Genomic DNA, 11,615 nt, shown 5'->3' on the forward strand with positions numbered 1-11,615 from the left:
CAGTAAAAAAAACTGAGGCGAAATACAAATTTTACTATAAAATTGCTTTTGTTCCTTTCAAAAAGCAGTGGAAGGATAAACCAAAATCCTTTTTAAATGGTTATCTATAGAGAAAGAGAAAATAGGTGTAGAAGACAAGGATGGAAGTTATTCTTCTCAGAATATATCTCAGTTTTTACTCTGAAGACATGTTTTAAAGTCAGATGAACATCATATGATAATAACATTTTGAACATCAAAATTATAATGACTACCACTGACTGAAACATTACATGTATTTTAAAAAATCCATCATCATCTTTCACAGTTACTAGGGCAAGAAGTAATTATTCTGAAAATTAATAATGGAAAAGAATCAAGTATACATCCTGCTGTTCTTACATGAAAGGTACCCCAGAGTAATCAGATCGCCAATAAGTGAAAGCAATCTTTTATAGGATTCCAAATAATGAATGTAGAAAGACATAACAGAATTATAAAATACCCATTTTACAATCATTAATGAAAAAATAAACCTAATATTTATCCTGGGAGTTTTAATTTCAAAAAAGAAAGTGAAAGTGAAGTTGCTCAGTCGTGTCCGACTCTTTGCGACCCCGTGAACTGAAGCCCACCAGGCTCCTCCGTCCTTGGGATTCTCCAGGTAAGAATACTGGAGTGGGTTGCCATTTCCTTCTCCAGGGGAACTTCCTGACCCAGGGATCGAACCCAGGTCTCCCGCATTGTGGGCAGACGCTTTAACCTCTGAGTCACAATATCCCTAATATTACCACTTCCACCAGCTCCACTCTTACAATGGTACGAACCGCCTTAGTTCTCATCTGCATAAATAGTTCTCCATCTGCTCTCCTAGCTGCTTCCCTTGCTCACCTTAACAAGATAGTCAGATTAGTTCTTTTCAAAAGAAAATCAGATCATATCAGTCTTCTGCTCAAATCCTATAATTGAGTCCATCTCACCAGTCTAAGAAGCTTCCCTGGTGGTTCAGATGGTAAAGAATCTCCCTGCAATGCAAGAGACCTGGGTTCGATCCCTGGGTCGGGAAGATCCCCTGGAGAAGGGAATGGCAACCCACTCCAGTATTCTTGCCTGGGGAACTCCATGGACAGAGGAGCCTGGTGGGCTATGGGGTCGCAAAGAGTCAGACACAACTAAGTAACTTTCACTCACTTCACACCAATCTAAAAGCCAAAATCCTTACAAAGACCATGAGGACTATGATCTGATACTTCCCTTCCCTATCTTCCTAACCTCACCTCCTACCACTCTCCCTCTTGTTCACTCCAATCTAGCTACACTGGCCTCTTTTCTTAAACTCATCAAGCACGTTCTCACTTCATGCTCAGGTGTTGTACTAATTAACTCCTCCTTTATTTCCCTTAAGACTTGGTTTTTAAGTCATCTCATTAAAGAGATATATCCTGATACCCTGCTGCTGCTACTAAGTCACTTCAGTCGTGTCCAACTCTATGCGACCCCATGGACAGCAGTCCACCAGACTCCTCTGTCCACAGGATTCTCCAGGCAAGAATACTGGAGTGGGTTGCCATTTCCTTCTCCATCTGGTACCCTAGGCAAACCCGAATATCTGCCTTGGATTTCATTATGTGGTAGAGAATATGTAAGAAGTCAGTCATAAATTTTGAAGATGATAATCACTGAATCAATGAAAAAGCTGGCTTAAAAATCAACATTCAAAAAACTAAGATCATGGCATGTGGTCCCATCACTTCATGGCAGTGAAGCAGTGACAGATCTTATCTTCTTGGGCTCCAAACCCACTGCAGACGGTGACAGCAGCCAAGAAATTGAAAGATGCTTGCTTCTTGTAAGTAAAGCTACGACAAACCTAGACAGTGTATTAAAAAGCAGAGCCGTCACTCTGCCGACAAAGGTCCATATAGTCAAAGCTATGGTTTTTCCAACAGTCATGTACAGATGTGAGAGTTTGACCATAAAGAAGGCTGAGAGTCAAAGAATTAATGCTTTTAATTGTGGTGCTGGAGAAAACTCTTGAGAGTCCCTTGGACAGCAAGGAAATTAAGTAGTCAATCCTAAAGGAAATCAATCCTGAAAATTCACTGCAAGGACTGATGCTGAAGCTTCAAAACTCTGGCCACCTGATGCAAAGAGCTGACTCACTGGAAAAGACCCTGATGCTGGGAAAGACTGAAGGCCAAAGGAGAAGAGGGTGGCAGGGGATTAGATGGGCAGATAGCATCACCAACTCAGTGGACATGAATTTGAGCAAACTTCAGGAGACAGTAAAGGACAAGGAAACCTGGCATGCTGCAGTCCATGGGGTTGCAAAGAGCCAGACACGACTGAGCAACTGAACAAGAACAATCGTTGAACACAAATGTAATCAATTTTCCTATCTTTGTGTCTAAACATTTATGGGTTTCCCTGGTGGCTCAGATGGTAAAATGTCTGCCTGCAATGCGGCAGACCTGGGTTCAATCCCTGGGTCAGGAAGATCCCCTGAAGAAGGAAAAGGCAACCCACTCCAGTACTCCTGCCTGGAAAATTCCATGGACAGAGGAGCCTGGTAGGCTACAGTCCATGGGGTTGCAAAGAGTCAGATACAACTGAGCGACTTCACTTTTTTCTTTTCTTTAAACATCTATGAAGCTATACTGTCCCTTTTAAAAGATTCTTATGTTAACACCTTCAAAGAATTAATGAAAATACAGCTATCATAATGTGGGTGGCTTTTTTTTTTTCAGGTTTGATTTTGTTTTTAAATCATCTGTATCATAACCCTAGAAAGAAGTGGTGAAAGATCTGCAGTATTGAGTCCCATTAAAAAGCAGCTAGCAAAATAAACGGCATTCCCTTTCCTCCCACTCCGGTAGGGATTTGTTGGAGAATACATTATAAAATTTCAAGTAAACTCAAGAAAAGTTTGACTCTTTCAAATTTATCTGTTACCTTCAGGCACCATGATCACCAGAAAGAATCAAAGGAACTCAATAACTCCAACATGACTAGACTAGTTATGACATGGTAGAGATGTTTGAACTGAATAATTTTTTAAAAATAAACAAACTCCCCGTGGGCTAAGGCCTACTCTGCCTTTTAAACATCCTGTGTGTGGCTGGCAAGCTTCAGGGTCCTAAGAGAGATAGCCAGAGGACAGAGAAAACAAGTATGACTCAGTGATCATATTTAACAGTCTCTGAAGACCAAAACAAAAGATACCAGTTCTGGCAAGAGTTCTCTAGAATTGCCCCAAAACTGACTTATCCACATACCTTTCATCTGAACAATCTATTTTCACTTAGTTTAAGGCTCACAAAGCATTTGTTATGTGCCTATCAGACCTCATACACAAAAATAAACCAAAAGTATCATGAAAACAATCAGCTGGAGTTCTAAGAGTTGGATGATGAATCTAATGTTAAAATCTGCTTTGTCTGGGGAGGGAGGTGAAGAGAACTCTTGAATACTGTTGTGTAGCAATGCCTCCAACTCACTGGAAATCAGACTTCAACCACTTAAGAAAAGGCTAGTGATATTAAAGGAAACTTTACTGAGCAACTTCTGTGTGCCAGATATTTATATCAGCTTGCTTAATTCTCAGAACTTCCCTATGGGAGAGGGATTAACAAAACAGAGTGGTTAAATAACTTGTCCAAACCAGAAAGAAATAGCTTCAGAATGCAAAATCTCTGTCTCCCTTTTTCACTGTTATAATCTGCACTAAACTAGAATAAAATGATTAGTCACAAATACCACATTTGCCCCATAGGAGTAACATGTAACTCCAGGCTGCTCATTTGAGAAATCTATTCTTCCAAAGTTGCTTTAAATAAGAATGCAAAAGAGGAAGGTCCACTGTTATACATTAATAAGAAACATGTAGCGTTAGGGATGAACCAGAAGAATATGCTACATTTAGCTCTAAGAGAACTGAGTAAAATCACAGCTCACTAATTAGTATTCATTCATAATGATTAACCTGAATCACTCTAAGTATCTGATAGCTATTCCATATTCTCTGAGAAGTCAGGGGGAAAATGTTAAGATTTAATAGAGTAGGTAACACAGATACTGATCAAAATAGTTTCTGTACTTTTCTGGATGTTTCAAATACTTCTGTCTCTTTCTCTCTTGTTACATAGATATATACATACACATATATACATTAAAAGTTTTTCATTAACTTCTTAAAATTTACAACAAGATTATTAGTTATGATTCCTAATTTTCCTTTTCTGGAAAATTCTCTCATGTGGAACACCTTCCTGACACTATAACACATACTGACTTCAGTTCTTTTTATTGTTGTTGCTATTTACCCAGAAGCAATTTTATTTTTAATTGGGGGGGTAACTGGTTTTCAAGACTTCAGTTCTTTATACTCAACAGAATCTGATTTTTAACATGTTATTATACTTTTTTCTAAATTGTACATTTGTTGCTAGATGCACACATTGCCTATCAAAACAATGAAAGTGTCGTACCTATCATAAAATAAAAATCAAAGTGATTAGTTAACTATCAAGACACATTACCCAGGAAATGTCCTCAGTTATTTGGAGAACATGAAGATTTCTTGGAACAAATTATTCCCATTGACTAAAAAACATGCCATTTAAATAGCTTACTGCTTTACACAGAACAGAGACTCAACAGATTCATGATTTAAAATTCCCAAATACCTTGATTGTGTCTTCTAAATACTTGATTGTGTCCTGGGAATTTTCAGCATAAATTAACACTTAAAAAAAGAAACCTCCCTCACAATCTCAAATGATTGCACTAATGGTTAAGAATGATGAGGGGAAGAGGACGACACACTCGTCCAGGGCACTAATCTTAAACAGCTTTCCCCGACAGGGTCTGCTGCTTTGCTTTGCATGTTAACAAAATGGAAGTGCACAGCCATGGAGTATGGATTGCTCCTTGAAGCTTTACCATACACACCTCCTCTCCCTACAGTCAGTGTTTGCCTCTCTCCTTCTCTTCCTTCCTCTGGTACACAATATGAGTAATTGTTACTTTAAAAAAAAGTCTTTCTTGAAGTTGTTATGATATTGCTCCTGTTTTATGTTTTGCTTTTTAGCCCAGAGTCATGTGGGAGCGAACCCGCACCCCCTACATTGGAAGGCAAAGTCTTAACCACTGGACCGCCAAGGAATTCCATTAAAACTTTTGAAACATGCTACTCACATTCGGGCCATGATAATAACATATATTTCTTAGTTAAAAAAATTAAAAAGACATCTTAACATATGAGTCTATGTAGAACATTAAGGTAAGTATCTCCTGAGTTAGTTTTCTTCTATGTCTTCAACATTATATATAATGAAGAGATATATACAAATCTAAATATCACAGAGCCTGTGGCTTTACTGTTTTTCATGAGTTTTTAATATAACACAAAAAAATACTCACTATGGAGAGTAGTTTGGTATGAAGGCAATTTTACTTTGACTCTATTCCAGGGGGTTGAGTTTTTTGAATACCAAGAGTATTTGACAGTCTCTTCTTGAAGATGCTCTAATATGCATGTGTCCCCACAAATTGTAACCCAACTGCATTAACTTCCTCAAAAACGGAAACAATTTTTATAAAGCTCACTTTGGCCCTTGTATTTTCTAGGAGATAATCAGTAATTCAAAAATAGAAGTCAACCTAGAAGAGTTATACTTTTTTTCTACATTCCTTCTTTATCTGCTAGGAGGAAACTACTATTTCCATTCTTTAGTAGTTCTGCTGCTACTGCTAAGTCACTTCAGTCGTGTCCGACTCTGTGTGACCCCATAGACGGCAGCCCACCAGGCTCCCCCGTCCCTGGGATTCTCCAGGCAAGAACACTGGAGTGGGTTGCCATTTCCTTCTCCAATGCATGAAAGTGAAAAGTGAAAGTGAAGTCGCTCAGTTGTGTCCGACTCCTAGCAACCCCATGGACTGCAGCCCACCAGGCTCCTCCATCCATGGGATTTTCCAGGCAAGAGTACTGGAGTGGGGTGCCATTGCCTTCTCCGGATAGTAGTTCTGGTAGACTCTAAAATATTTTCAACAAATGTAACAGACACAAATTTTCCCCACAATCAAACTCTTAATTTCTCATGGTGGGCACTTCACAAAGGAAAATGAAAGAAAGAATGACCAATGCCTTCAATCAGTTTTCAACAAAATGAAAAGCAGAATTCATCTTTCACGATAGAACCTTCAGTAAATCCATAACCCAGGGGACTCAAATAAGCTATACCTGTTTTCTCTGAACTAAAGCTAAGAAATATTGTGTCTCCTAAAATCCACAAACTTTCACTTACAGCCATCTGATAATTCAAAGGAATTCAGTGACCCTCTATAACTGTCCTTCTTCACTATATTGATACATAAAGAATTTCCTTAATATTCTATATTTAAATGCTATGTAGAGGGGGAAAAAATGGTAAGAAGGAGGGTGAGAAAGACAAGCCTCATAAATTGGCCATATTAGAAATAACAGAACAGATTTTGAGATGGGGAGGGGGGAGAAACCTGTGAAATCATTTTATATTTTATAGGTGAAGAAAATGAAGCAGCAAATAAGCAAGGAAAGATGTGAAGTTCATATTATAAACAGTACTGTACCCTAGAATTACCAATTCCAACAAATCTAAAATAGGTGCTTTAGCTTAACACATACATTATACACACTCACACACACACACACACACACACACACACACACACACATATATACACATATAAAATCAGAACAGATCAGGATGTTTAAGAGTTTAAATGAATGCATGTATTCTGAATACAGTACACAAGTTCAGGGAAGTGAGAAATGGCCTATGTATCCTTTAGGGATGACGGAATTCCAGTAAGTAACCTGATTCCTTGGTACAGTTCTTTAGGACAGTCTATGCCAGATGGATCACTGCTCTGGCCCAGTATGGCTTTTTTTACTTAGATGACTAATTAAATGCACCATTAGCTAATGTTTATAAAGATAAGAAAGAGTGTATATGCCAACATCCTGTTTTCAACTTGGTAGTTTCATAAAAGGACTACTGCCCATTTGAGGATTGCTGGTCCACTAAACCTGTTCATGACACAGGAATAAATCTCAAAGTAAAGGAGTGGGACAGCAGAGTATATATATAACATCAACTGCATTTAGACAAAAACCCATTGTATACAGCCTGCACTGAACCAAAAAAAAAAAAAAAAAATCACAGAGAAACGAGTTCTCAAATTTAGATTTATATTCTAGGAAAGATTAGATTAGGATAAGGACAAAGGCATAGTATATTCAATATTAAAAATGTAATACTTAAAGAGAACAAAAGTCACTTTGAATTTCATGGACATTTACCTTACAATAAGTATTTCTCTAGTACCAACTCACATTTAGACTTCTACAAGAGTATGTGTGTGAAAGGGCACTTGGTCTACCCAATTTCACAAAAATTACAGCCTCCCATTTAGTCCCAAAGGTACAAGTGAACAAAATAACATTATTATAAAGTGCTGTTTTAGTAGCATAGAAAAGTCTATAGAACAGACAGACTAATGCTTAAGGAATAGTTAAGAAGAGTTTTGGTTCATGAAGAAATACTCTAGCTTGGGTGACATCAGGGTAACCACGAGCGTATGTCTTCATGATTTCCCCCCAAATCAAGCTGGATATGCCCCAAGGTAAAAAACAGTTCCTATTTATTACTCCTAGACATCACTTTTAAGCTTTAAAATAGAAGTATATAAGTTAATTTAAAATACAAACTAGTCCAAAGGCTTAAAACTTAATTGTTTAAAGAAAGCATTGATTCTAACTTAAAAAAAAACAAAAAACAAAAAACCTCAACAACTTTACTAAAGTAGAAGAGGAGTTTCATCATTTTCAACCTATCAACTTATAATGTGCATGTCCCCCTCATTCCTTCCATATATGTTTGTCTCTGTCCCTCCCTCTCCCAGGCTGGGGGGGGGGGGGGGGCGGGGGGGGGGAGAGGTGTTATTTCCTCCCTCCTCAATCTTGGCCATGCTAGGTTCCCTCTCCTTGCTAACAGCTCTTACACTCAATTACTGGCTTCCAAGCACCAATACTCAGAAAGAAAACATTTTATCAGATTGTATGTAGCCTGTGGCAAATAAGAAAAATAGCCACAAAGTGAAAAACAGAAAAAAATCATTCAATTAGTTGAAAATAGATAAAATTAAAGCCATAAAATTTCACTTCCTTTAAAATTCCTAAATACACAGATATATAATACAAACTACTTTAATAAACTTAGTAGAGTTAATCTAACAGATTTATTTACAGGAGTCTGAGCGAAATATGTTGGGAGAAGGGTTATTAAAAGAGTTAATTTAAGGACTTCCCTGGTGGTCCAGTGGCTAAGACTCCATGCTTCCAATGCAGGGGGTTCAGGTTTGATCCCTCGTCAGGGAACTAGATCCCACATGTCACAGCTGAGTTCGCATGATGGAACTAAGACACAGTGCAGCCAAATAAACAAATATAAAAAAAAAAAAGTTTAGTACAGCAGTTATGAGCACAGGCTTTGGAATCAACTTTGAGTTCACGTCCCAGCTCTACAATGACTAGCTGTGATCTTAGCCCGGTTACTTACTGTCTCCCCTTATCACTTCATTTCTAATGTTGTAAGGATGGCCTGTGATAACGTTTATAAGGCAAATTTGCATGGTACCTAGCACACAGTGAGAGCTCAGCACACATTACATGTAAAACATTAGCTACAGTCAATACTTATCACTCTCTTTGTCTTCCTAGCATCTGAACTCCCTTATTAAGTTTGGGAACTTTGCCACCTTATGATTTTAAAAAGTCAAAGAGTTTCCCATATCTTAAATTTAAGAACCTCACACCATTTTATGATTTCAAAAGGTGAGACACATTTCCACATGTCCTGCATAGCCAGGACATAGGCTCTGCCGAACACAGAAAGCCCATCCCAGAGTAGAAATGGGCAACTAGCGAGCAGGAGAAGAGACCAGAAGGAACTCTCTCTGATACTAATGGTGGAGCAACTGCAGGAAGGTCAAGTCTAGGGCAGAGGTAGCAGCACTCGGAGTCAACCAGTGCTGGCGGTGTCACTGGGGCAGGCTGCGGCGTCTGTCAGTCTGCCTCTAGATGGTACAGGCACCCTCATGGGAACCGTTGTGCAATGTGATTTCGGGCATTGTTTCTGGCTGCTTAGTCCTGAATCTGGTTCTCTAACTCTCAAAACAATTTGATGATCCACTGAGCTCTATCCAATATTCTTTAAAAATTTACAATATGCTTTAATTGGTTTTTATTGCCACCAAAAATTCTGACTGAAACAATCCATTTTCACCTGCCCAAACTCAAGGGGGGGAAAAAAAAGACTGCTTTTAATCGCTCCAAACAAATACAAAACTAATGTACACTTTCAACCAATGGATTTATGCTGTGAGGTCTTGAAAATCTTCGTTTTATAAATTTTGGATAATTCCCCTAATTTAGAATATGAGAAATGCCTAATCTATTTTAGATTTACTTCTAAGGAACACAGTCAAGGAGAAGTAATGACACTGGAAAATAGCTATATGCAAAGGAGTAAGTACCACCACGGTAAACAGAAATTATCCCAACTTGCCTGAGACTACCCTTGCAGTATTCCCAAGAGCTTTCTTGCCAGCAGATTTTTCCTTGGGGTCCTATAACCAAGGGAGTCCCTCCTCCTCTTAAGGGTTATTTTAAAGACAAAATTTTTAAATTATCATCAAAAGGCCTTAAATATTCCTATCTTATCAAATAACTCAACAAAATATTTGCATGATACAACCACCTAACTCTCTGTTGCAATAGTGCAGAGCCAGTCAGTGCCTGATTGCCACAGGCTAATTTTTCAGTACATAAAATAATCCTTTCCCTCTGCCAGATTTCTCTGCCTGGCCATTTTGTAGTTCAGTAATGCTTTTTCCATTGTTTAGAATGTTAAGCTCAAATCTGTTAATTTTATTATATGTCAAAATAAATGTAATATAAGGTTTGTGGGGATTAAGAAAATGGGGGTCTAAATTTTTTTTTTCATCCCAGGAACCTGCTACCACACAGAGCCAGAACTATGTTTTAATGAATAAAAGAGCAATCTAAACAAAAGAGCAATCTTTAAAAAGTGATAGTCTTTTTGGACTAAAATCTGGAAAAAAGAATCAGGCGTTTAGAAATGTACACTGACATCTAACCTATACTTATCATATTAAAAACTCAGCAGAAAAAACCTGAATTTTGGAAAAGATTTGTGAAAGAAAAAAAAAGGCCACAGAATTTTAGGGCTCATAACAGTTAAAGCTATGTTATAAGACAGAAGCTGTTGTGACCCTGAGAGTTAAGTTACTCACGGAACCGATCTTTTGGTTCCTAGCTGAGTGATGTCATTAAAACAGCTTGCCCTTCAAACAGTCAAAATAAAGTTAACTGCACACCACATGGTATTAATTCTTGGATTTAAAATAACAAAAAAAAAAACTAAATCCAAGGCAAGCAATTTTAATACTCAACTTTTAATATTCTTTAATATAAAGTTTTGTTTTATGATAATTTATAAATACCCTGGACTTATCAGTGAAGTAAAAATCATCAAGAAAAGTAAAAGTTTTTCATAGTATCCATAACTCCCAAGAAATGTAAAAATCAGTTTTGCCTATGTGCTAAGGGATGTTTCATTAATTACCAGTAATAATTTATTGGTTGTTATTTCCTGGCTGCTATTAGAACATAACTTATACTAAATACCATGAATTTAAATTTATGCTATTTAACAATAACAAAAAAACTGTTGTTTTTTTCTGGTCATAATCTACCTGCCCTAAAAGACACCATAATCCCTTATGGAAAAGTTTCTTTGTATTTGGTCATATTAAAGGTAGCAGAGATCAATTTGCCAACATCTGCGAGAAATACTGGGCTGGATGAAGCACAGGCTGGAATCAAGATTGCCGGGAGAAATATCAATAACCTCAGATATGCAGATGACACCACCCTTATGGCAGAAAGCAAAGAAGAACTAAAAAGCCTCTTGATAAAAGTGAAAAAGGAGAGTGAAAAAATTGGCTTAAAGCTCAACATTCAGAAAACTAAGATCATGGCATCTGGTCCCATCACTTCACGGCAAAAGATGCAAAGATGGGCTCAATAAACGACAGAAATGGTATGGACCTGAGGGAAGCAGAAGATATTAAGAAGAGGTGGCAAGAATACACAGAAGAACTGTACAAAAAAGATCTTCATGACCCAGCTAATCACGAAGCTAACATGTTCCCCATCAAAACAAGGGGCAAGAACAAAAAATACCTGATACCCAAAAGAGAACAAAGAGAGTATATATGTATAAAGAGACAAGATTTACAGCAAAATGGCAGCCTAAGGCACATGTACTGCTATTTCTCCTTCTTCGAAACTGGCTGACACAGGTAACAGGTGACAGCTCTGCAGAAGTTGCCAAAAGCCAGAGAAACTTTTAGACGGCTATTACAAAGCAATGGGAGTTATGAGACCAAGCAAAGTATTGCCATTTCTAGTTTAAATTGACAGGAGGCAGGTTACAGAGAAAAACTATTAAGGAGGGAAAAACAACGGTAGAGTCACAAAGATTTACTGAGGTATTTATTTTATTTTTAAG

This window comes from Budorcas taxicolor, chromosome 5, assembly GCF_023091745.1.
Source record: "Budorcas taxicolor isolate Tak-1 chromosome 5, Takin1.1, whole genome shotgun sequence".
Lineage (NCBI taxonomy): Eukaryota > Metazoa > Chordata > Mammalia > Artiodactyla > Bovidae > Budorcas > Budorcas taxicolor.